The sequence below is a fragment of the Bidens hawaiensis genome, unplaced genomic scaffold, assembly GCF_021521415.1.
Source record: "Bidens hawaiensis isolate Kalapana, Puna unplaced genomic scaffold, B.hawaiensis_p1.1 tig00001511_1, whole genome shotgun sequence".
NCBI lineage: Eukaryota > Viridiplantae > Streptophyta > Magnoliopsida > Asterales > Asteraceae > Bidens > Bidens hawaiensis.
Window position 1 is genome coordinate 2,235,342 of NW_027491085.1, and position 9,924 is coordinate 2,245,265.

Here is a 9,924-nt window from a genome sequence, read left to right on the forward strand (position 1 = left end):
TTTAGTTAATCTAATTACAAGTTTACACATATGTAATATAAGTAAACTAGATATACATGTAATAACCAAATTACTTATGTGCATAATAAACTACCCTCAAATAATATTAACATATAACATAACTAAAAATAATGATTGGTTGTTAAAGTTTTCAATCGATTAGCAGTTCTAAAATGAACTTTATACAAACATACACATAAAAATAATAATGGAATAAAAGAGATATCGATCACTTAATAATGAATGGTTGAATGATTGATCGTGGATGTTTTTATTTTAAGGGGTTTTTGGGTAGCTCTTAATGATTTTATTACGAAGTTACATGTGAATCGGACAGAGTGTTTTCGGTTCACTAAAAAAATACCTCTTAATGATTCATGAAATCTCTTAATGAGTAAGTTTCAGAAACATACTAAATGATTAAGATGCTACTTTTTAATCAGTTAGGTTTCTTAATGTTTCAGCAAAGATTGAAAAACATCCGCGTAATCTCTAGACTTCTACTTTTTTTTTTATAACAAAGCATGATCTTGGGCCCGAAGTTTTGAATTTGAATTAGAGCGTTTCATGCTTCTGGGCTGAGGATATTGGGCCCAAAATCATGTTTAAATACAAGCTGGAACTTAAAAGATTCTTAGTCCGGTCCAAAGTGGATCTACAACGGGCCACGGGGCACGTTAAAATTTTATAAATGTATTCAACTATAAACTATTCATTCCGTTAAATGATTAATTAATTATCTCAAAATTCTTAATAGCTAGTAATAAAATTAAGTCAGATATTCCTTTTTCTTATTATAAATTTATAATACAATATATCCATATATTTGTGCATGTTTAATTCAAAACAAAAATTAAAAATGAACCATCATCAATTTCGGTATTTGTCTTTAACTGGCCTAAAATAAATAAAACATGTAGATATGCAGATTAGCCAACATTATCAAGATTGCTGCTACATTACGTGACAAAACTATTCATGATGTTGCCCTCTGGCCTCAGGTGTAGGTGGATGTCGGCGAGCTTGTTACTCATTTTTCTAGATGTTTTGGTGTTATTTCAGTTAATATAACACCATGACAGTGGCGGATCCAGAAAGTTTATTCAGTGGGGGAAAAAATAATCGTTGAAAGAAGAAAAAGTGCATGTGAAAAATTTGTTCTTTGTTCAATTATGCAATTTGTCTTTACGTTATTTTCTGCCAAAAAAAACATCTCAACCATTAACTTAAATTTCTGTTACACTAAAGGAATGAACCATACGAGTTCAAAGTTAAAAAATCTTTTATCTCTTTGCACGCAACTAACATAGAAAAAATGAACCATACATGTTCAAAATTGCCATGACGTAACTTTGTGTTAATCTTTTTAAAGCGATAACCAAACTTTTGAATTTTCATATCGACAACAATATTGTTAAAAAATCAAGTAATATTAAAATTTAAGATTTTAATATGTTTTCCATAATACGAACGATCTTCTCTAAAAGTGAATTAAATCCGCTTTATTGTATATATGTAAATATCCAATATTAATATTTTATATTTATTCTTCATAACACAACTTATTATTAAGTTTTCCATGTAGGTTAGTTATTTAATAATTTTTTACATTCTTGCTTATATGTAAAACTTTATTTAGATAGTTTTACAACCACAAAAAAAATGTTAAAGTGAATTTTAGTTGGGCCAGGAAGAAGGGCCAGAAAACAAATTAAAAAAATCTATCAACAATTTTTAGAACAAATATAGACTAAATTGGAAAAATTGAGTGGGGGTCTATACCCCCCACCCCCTAGCCTTCAAGTCAGTCCGCCACTGCACCATGATATCTTGATTATCAAGGTCACATTACTTGTGCACTTTATTTGACCAATTATTGTACTTCCTCAACTGAAGAGGTAGGTCCCAGCAGAGCCCAGTTGGACCCGCAAGACTCACCTTAAACAGGGACGTCTGCGCAGAGACCAACTGGATCCGCAGGACCAACCATGCTCAGAGACGTGACGTCCTTACGCGCAGTATGCAAGCTGGTCCCGCAGGAAATGCCTCCCATGGTGGACTCCGCCTGTTCCCGCAGCCTCGGATACAAGCCATGAGGGAAGGCCACCCGCGCAGCATGGCTACACGCACTAGGTACTTAGCTCTCGATCATTCAGTGTCACCTGAAGGAATGAGCAAAGCCGGGAGCAATCCCGCACAGAGGCGGGAGGGGGAATACTCCCGCCCAAATAAGCCAGTCTGTATACTGAAGGACCTTTTACTGTACCTGACGAGGTATGGGCGAAAGATCTGATCAGGGATACGACAGCTCACTGATACAGTATGGCGAGCAGCATGCTCCTGTACTATATCACTATTGAGCCGCTGCCTACTCACCAACTACTGTCATACCACGTGCGTAGCCGGCAGTTGGTGGAAAGGGAATAGTATACAGCAGGCCTGGTCGCTATCAGCCGCTGCCTACCCACCAACTACCAGCAGGGCACGTGCGTAGGCTACTGTTGATGAACAGGAACACTGTTGCAGCCGGCCATACCTCCTTGGAAACCTACCTTCGGCTATAAATACCCCAAATGGTATGATCATCTAAACACAACATATCTTACTACATTATCATCATATTATACCTGATATCTGCTCTAGCAATCTCTTAATATACTTTTATATTTAAAGAGCAATCTAGTCTGATTCTCACGCCGGAGGGTGGTCACAAGGAGGAACCCCCCCCCCCTCCTCAGTGACGAGCTCACGGTGTCTGTTTTGCAGGCTATCAGAAGAACCATCTTCCAAGGGTCTAACCCCTCGTGGGAAACAGCTATCCAACCCCCAGATTACCAGTAATCTGTCCGGGGTCCGGTTAGTGTTTCTTCATTGGCGCCATCCGTGCATAAAGCTAGAACTTTATTTTTCTCCAGTTTTTTCAAACTTCTACAAAGATGGTTAGAGAAATTCCGGTAACCATAACCCCTGCTACTAGGGGGAATACCGGCAACACAGTTTTTACGAACACTACCCCGGCTACCGAAGCCGGGGCAAGTGAAGTAAATTTTACGAACACTACCCCACTTACCAAAGCTGGGGCAAGTGCAGTAAATGATCGCCTACTGGGATCCACTGATACCCAGGTTGAGAAACGAAGACTCCCCCGCCAAACTCTCGATGAAGTTAAGGCATGGGCGGAGGCACGACAAAAGGAATTCCAGGCTGAGTTGGACGAACGCTTGCGTTCCGTGCAACAGGCCGACGAATTCGAATACTGGGAGGATGACTCGGAGGAATCCGACTCCGACGCGAACCCTCGCCATAGGGCAAAAGGGAAGCATAAGGAAACGGAATCCCAACCGAAAAGGCATTTTGGACAAGCCTTCAAACCAAAAAGCACAGGTGGAAGTCCACGAGACTTCTCTAAAACGTTCAGACCAAACGTTGCAAATGCAGGAACGTCCAAATTTGCAAGGGACATTGCTGAAGCAATCGCCCCAAAGAGTGCCAAACAAATGCCCAACATAGGCACATATGACGGTATATCTGATCCAGACGATCATTTGAACAGGTTCATAGCAGGGGCAACCGTCAGCAATTGGACGGAACCCACGTGGTGTTACATGTTCCAAATGACGCTGGTTGGGGCTGCTAGAGCATGGTTCGATCGTCTACCGGTCAACCACATCTACGACTGGGCAGACTTCCAACAAAAGTTTAGCCAACACTTCAGCCAGCAACGGAAGTATACCGAGGAGCAATGGACAATCCTCAAATGCATACGAGAGGAAGACGAATCTCTGCCAAACTTCATCACTCGCTTCAACTCAAAGAAGCTAAGTTTGGGCAATATCAGTGAAGATCTTGTTCGCGCTGCCTTCATCCAGGGCGCACATGACCCAGAGCTCATCCGCACCCTAACGGGTAAAGATGGCATGCCATCCACATGGGATGGCATCATGACAGCAGCAAAACGCTATGCGGAAACAGAGAAGCAACTGGGTAGAGATCTCCCACAGAGCACAAACCTCTACACCCAGAGGACGAGAGAAGACAATGTCCTCACCGCCCGATTAAATAAAAAACGAAAGCTAGGCATCTGGCAGTCAAGGGTAAACTTTGACACCTCATCCGGCTTGCAAAATCGGTTGGGCGGAAGGGATAATGTACAGTCGCACCGGAACTCCAGATGGACGCCACTCACCAAAAGCGTCACTGAGATATTCGCCACTGAAGGGCTCCCATGGCCAAAACCGCCAATAATCCGACATCGTCACGATGCAGATCGGAGCAAATACTGTGACTTTCACAAGACAAAGGGCCACAACACTGAAGAATGCATAGATGTAAAAGATATGGTCGAAGCATTTGTCAGAGATGGGACGCTCGCGCACCTCGTGGCGTAATAAAGGCTGAGCAGGCGGGTGCGTATAGAACCCCAGCTGGGGAAAACACGAATCAATTCCAGCTTCAAAATCGAGACTACATGCTGCGTAAAGAACGAGATCCCGAACCAGGTGCGTATCGGCTCGATGGCACTCCCATCCCAACAAGGGAGCTCATTTACACAGTTTGCATGTAAATCAATTCCAATTTGTAAAGAAAAGGCCAAGAGCCACTTCTAATGGAAATGATTCTCTTAAGAATATCGAAGCTGATGATTTTACATTTAAACTTTTCTGGACACTAATATGCCGGTTTTCACCGCATAATTACGTGAAGTCATTGCATGGGAAGGCGGTCCTACCCGCACGAACCCAATAACGTGACAAACCTTCACGCAGGTCAGTTGAAGGGGAAAAAGTTCAGCACCCAAAAATGAAAGTGCCGGTCTATCCGCATGAATCATTAACGAAACTGAATAATAACCTATCAACAACCGCGCGTCGAACGGTTAAAACTATCCAACACTGGTGACGGCATTCACATTACGTGAAGTCGTTGCGTGGGAAGGCGGTCTTACCCGCACGAACCCAATAACGTGGCAAACCTTCACGCAGGTCAGGTATGGGTAAAGTTTTGCCATCCTACTAAGTGCAAGTGACGGTTCTACCCGCACAATCACGAAAGAGGAAGCAAAACTTCACACCTATTATCAACCACGTTCAAAGGTTAACTTATCCTCAAAAGGTAAGAAAAACCTACACGCAGGTCAGGTATGGGTAAAGTTTTGCCATCCTACTAAGTGCAAGTGACGGTTCTACCCGCACAATCACGAAAGAGGAAGCAAAACTTCACACCTATTATCAACCACGTTCAAAGGTTAACTTATCCTCAAAAGGTAAGAAAAACCTACACGCAGGTCAGGTATGGGTAAAGTTTTGCCATCCTACTAAGTGCAAGTGACGGTTCTACCCGCACAATCACGAAAGAGGAAGCAAAACTTCACACCTATTATCAACCACGTTCAAAGGTTAACTTATCCTCAAAAGGTAAGAAAAACCTACACGCAGGTCAGGTATGGGTAAAGTTTTGCCATCCTACTAAGTGCAAGTGACGGTTCTACCCGCACAATCACGAAAGAGGAAGCAAAACTTCACACCTATTATCAACCACGTTCAAAGGTTAACTTATCCTCAAAAAGTAAGAAAAACCTACACGCAGGTTAGATGAAAGTTAAAGTTTAGCCATCCTACCAAGTGCAAGTGACGGTTCTACCCGCACAATCACGAAGGAGGAAGCGAAACTTTAACCCACTATCAACCACGTTCAAAGGTTCTTATTCTAAACACTTGGAAAATTGCTAATTTAAACTAAGTATGCAAGTCATAAGTTTATAAAGCAAGGAACCCAAAGAAGGAAATAACAATCTTATACGCAAAAAGATTAATATTTCAAGAATATATTACAAGAATGGCCGGGTAACTACCCGCCTAAAAGAAAAAATAAAAAACTATACAAGTCTTAGCAATGGGAAGGGATCTTCAGGATCAAGCTTCAGGGCCGCTTCCACTTGGACCCGCTCCGTCAGAAGAACGGGGTGGTTCGAGGAACGCTTTGAGGACAGCTAACCCATCATCAGCAGCAGCTACTTCGTCCACCTTCTCCACCACTGGATGCGGGAAGGCGGCGTATTGGTTCAATGCTTGGTCATAAATGGCTTCAGTATCCACATTGAACAAAGGGAAGTTGGAAGGCGGGACGCCTTTCTCAACAAACCCTAGACCAAGCATGAAGCCGGCCTTTTCCCCATCATCATGAGAAGCGTTGAGGGCTGCGGTCATAGCATCATCGTAAGAGGTCTCTGAAAAGACCCGACGCACAACCTACAAAGAAAACACAAGTATTAGAACCTTTTCTTACAAAAGAAATGCGTGAAGATAAATCTAAACATACCTGAGGCAACGCTTCTCGAAGAAGCCATCGGAGGGCAGCTTGAGCTTCGGTATGGGCGCGTTCGGCTTCGCTCTTGTTAAGGTTGGCAAGTAAAACTTCCTTAGCGGCAGCCTCTTCGACGCCCTTAAGCTTCCGCTGGGTCTGGTCAAGCACCCCCCTTTGGTCCAGGATTTCCTGGAGTTTCTTGGCATCTTCCATTGCCAAGGAATCATGAGCGCGTTGGAGAGCCTCTAATTTGGCCTTGAGCTCCTCATTCTCCACACGCAAAGGCTCAGCAACGGCTTCAGCCTTGGCAGCCCTCTCGGTTGCGTTTCGCGCAGTCTCCCTGGCCAGCCGAAGCTGTTCATTCACAGCTTGGGCAGCCTTGGAGCGGGCCTCGAGTCGCGCCTGAACTTCAACCTCGAGGGCCTTGAAGGCCTTCTCCTTGTCGGCGGCAGCTGCCGCCAGCTGTTGGTTCTCCTCCCGAAGAGCACGCGCCTCAGATATGTCCTTGGCGTGAGCTGCTTTCAACTTGTCGTTTTCACGACAAAGCAGCTCGACGCGCGGCTGCATCCGGGCCTGGAGAACCCGAAGCTCATTAGTTAGCCTACCCTCCTGGTAGCTAACCATGGCTTCCCCCAACGCGCCCGGAGGAGCAGCGTGGCGAGCCCAGTCCACGCACTCCACGGGTGTGCGAAGGGTTGTTCCTCGGCGTATGTTCCATCGAGGAACATACACTTCATTGGAATCCGACACTGCAAAAGAAACAAAAACAGTAAGGAAAAGATGATGAAAAACATAAGGGAAAAAGAAAGGAACCCTACGCACCTGTAGGGTCAATGACAGGCCGATAGCCGCCAAACCCATCACCTGAACCTAAAGGAAATCCATCCAACAGGTCAGGCAGACGGGAAGGTGGCAAAGATCGGCGTGAAGCCCTGCGCGTACCTGATGGTCCGGCCATCGGTGCCGGTGGCGCGGGCATGGTGGCAGCCGCAGTGGTCGCCGTTGTGGTCGCCGCCTTATAAGCAGCAGCAGTAACCGCCGGCTCTGTGAAGGATGCTGTAAAAATCGCACTCACAGCCAGCGGTGACGTCATCACTGCCGGAACAGTTGGCTCAAAGGAATGAGCAACTGGACCAGCGGATGCAGGCGCAGGCGCCTGGGTCGACGCCTCAGGAAGGCTGACCGAGCCTACCGTCATTGGCGGGGAGATACTCCCCTGCGGTTCACCCCGGAACGCGTCAACACCCACGCCTGCACAAAGAAGAAAGTGTTAGATAAATTTATAGTGATAAATCTGCAAAGACATTATGATTGTACTTACGGGTTTTCTTGACCCTGAACGTACGGACGGGCGGGGAGGAACCCGATGGAGCCGGCCTCTTGGTACCGGTCACCGTCATCTTCATTGGTTCTCCGGAGGTAACGGTCGTAGCCTCCGGAGCAGTGCTCTTCTCACCACCGGGCTTCCCCGCCACCTCTTCACTATCTGACTCCGAGTCAGAGAGAACCACTGGATCAGCTGTGGAGGCCTTCTCCTTCCCCTTCACGCCGGCAGCAGCCTTCTTCTTCCGCACAAGGGGAGGACCATCTGCGGATTCCTCAGAAGAAGACAGGATGTAAGGATTTCCAGCAACGGGTACAGCATTGAGGGGTTCAGGATAGAATATCTCCTTACCTGGCCGCCGGTGGCTCAGGATCTCTTGGCCCGGCGGATAGACCTCCACAAACCTATCCGCCGTTTGCTCCAGGATGGGCAACTCATTGTCGTCCAGAGCACGAGTGCCCACCCGCACGGGACTGTCAGCTTCCCGCGGGAACAGGAGCGACTCCAAATTATTCCCCTCTGAAAGAAAAAGAAACAGTTAGAAAATTAACTAATATCAGCAAGAAAGACAAGACATACCATAAGGAATAGAGTTCAAACCATATTCAAGAAGGATGGGAAACCGGGACGCATCCTTCCATACCCGGCTCATCCCCAGCAGCACCATCCCGGACTCCGCAAACCGGTAAACCGGATATTGGACCCGGGATATCTTCGCGAACCATTCCGCCTCCTGGTAGCTGGAAGCGTGAAGGCTCGGAAGCGCTTGACCCTTCTTGAACTTCATAGCAATGGGGATGGCGCGGGCAGAGATGTAGAAGAACTCCCGCTTCCACGATCGGAGACTGCGCTCGGTCACGCAGATCTTCAAACCCTTAATACGGGTTGTCAGGGTGTACCACCCCTGGACGCACCTCCAAGTATAGAAGGTCATCAGGCGGTCCACGTAGGGCTCAATACCCAGAATCCGGCACACCCACTCGAAGTGCCGGACCTTGGCAATCGCCATCGGATGCACCTCGGTCAGGTGCACACCGTGCCTCTCCAGGACACGATACATAAACTTTGTCAATGGAAACCTAAGGTTCCCATAAACAAAGAATGCAGCATATACCCCGATCTTGCCACTGGGGGCATCGTACACAGTCTGGTGGGATTCAGGAAACTCAGGCTCGAGAGACTCGAGCATGAACTTCCTGACTATGTACTGGTACTGATCGAGAGGTAGAGCACACTGGCACTCGCCAGCAGTACTCCTATCGTCGGCTACAGCTTCAGCATCATGAGAAGACATTTTTGCAGAAAGAAGAGTGATTTCGGGAAAATGCTTGCCTGAAAAAGGGGAGTATTTGCCGGAAATCACTAAGAAGAAGAAGAAGAGAGGTGAAAGTGTGGATTACAAAGAGGCCTCTCCCCCTTTATATACTAATCGCAATTAATGCGGTGAATTTAATGCGGAGGAGAGAGAAATCGAAGGTGCAATGAAACTATGACACGTGGCAAAAAGCAGGCTGGCAACAGCTGTTGACAGGACGTGTGCCAGTAATTTCGCGGCCACGCGCCCGAAAAATCGTGCCCACGCGCCAGGAAAAGCGTCTGGAATGACCATGTTCTGTCACGTCACCATAACTTCCTGCACGTCCTGACACAGTCAGAAGAAACCGTCGCACGACGTTTCAGAGGTTTGGACTGTTCTTATCTTTTCACCAACTCTTCGAATTTCAAAATTCAAAATTTAAAAATATTAAAAAGTAAGCGGGAAAATACCCCTTACCCCTTGGCAAACAAGTAACCGTTAGACGGATGCGGGTACAGTGTAAAGGCAAAACCCTTCACATACCTAGCACCCGCAGGGAATTGAAGCCAAGTAAACCTTGGCGAACAAGTAACCGTTAGACGGATGCGGGTACAGTGTAAAGGCAAAACCCTTCACATACCTAGCACCCGCAGGGAATTGAAGCCAAGTAAACCTTGGCGAACAAGTAACCGTTAGACGGATGCGGGTACAGTGTAAAGGCAAAACCCTTCACATACCTAGCACCCGCAGGGAATTGAAGCCAAGTAAACCTTGGCGAACAAGTAACCGTTAGACGAATGCGGGTACAGTGTAAAGGCAAAACCCTTCACATACCTAGCACCCGCAGGGAATTGAAGCCAAATATTCCTCGGCAACCAAGTAACTATAAGACAGGCGCGGGTACAGTGTAAAGGCAAAACCCTTCACGTACCTAGCACCTGCAGGGAATTGACGCTAGGAATACCTTGGAAGTAAAGTAACCGTAAGACGAGCGCTGGTA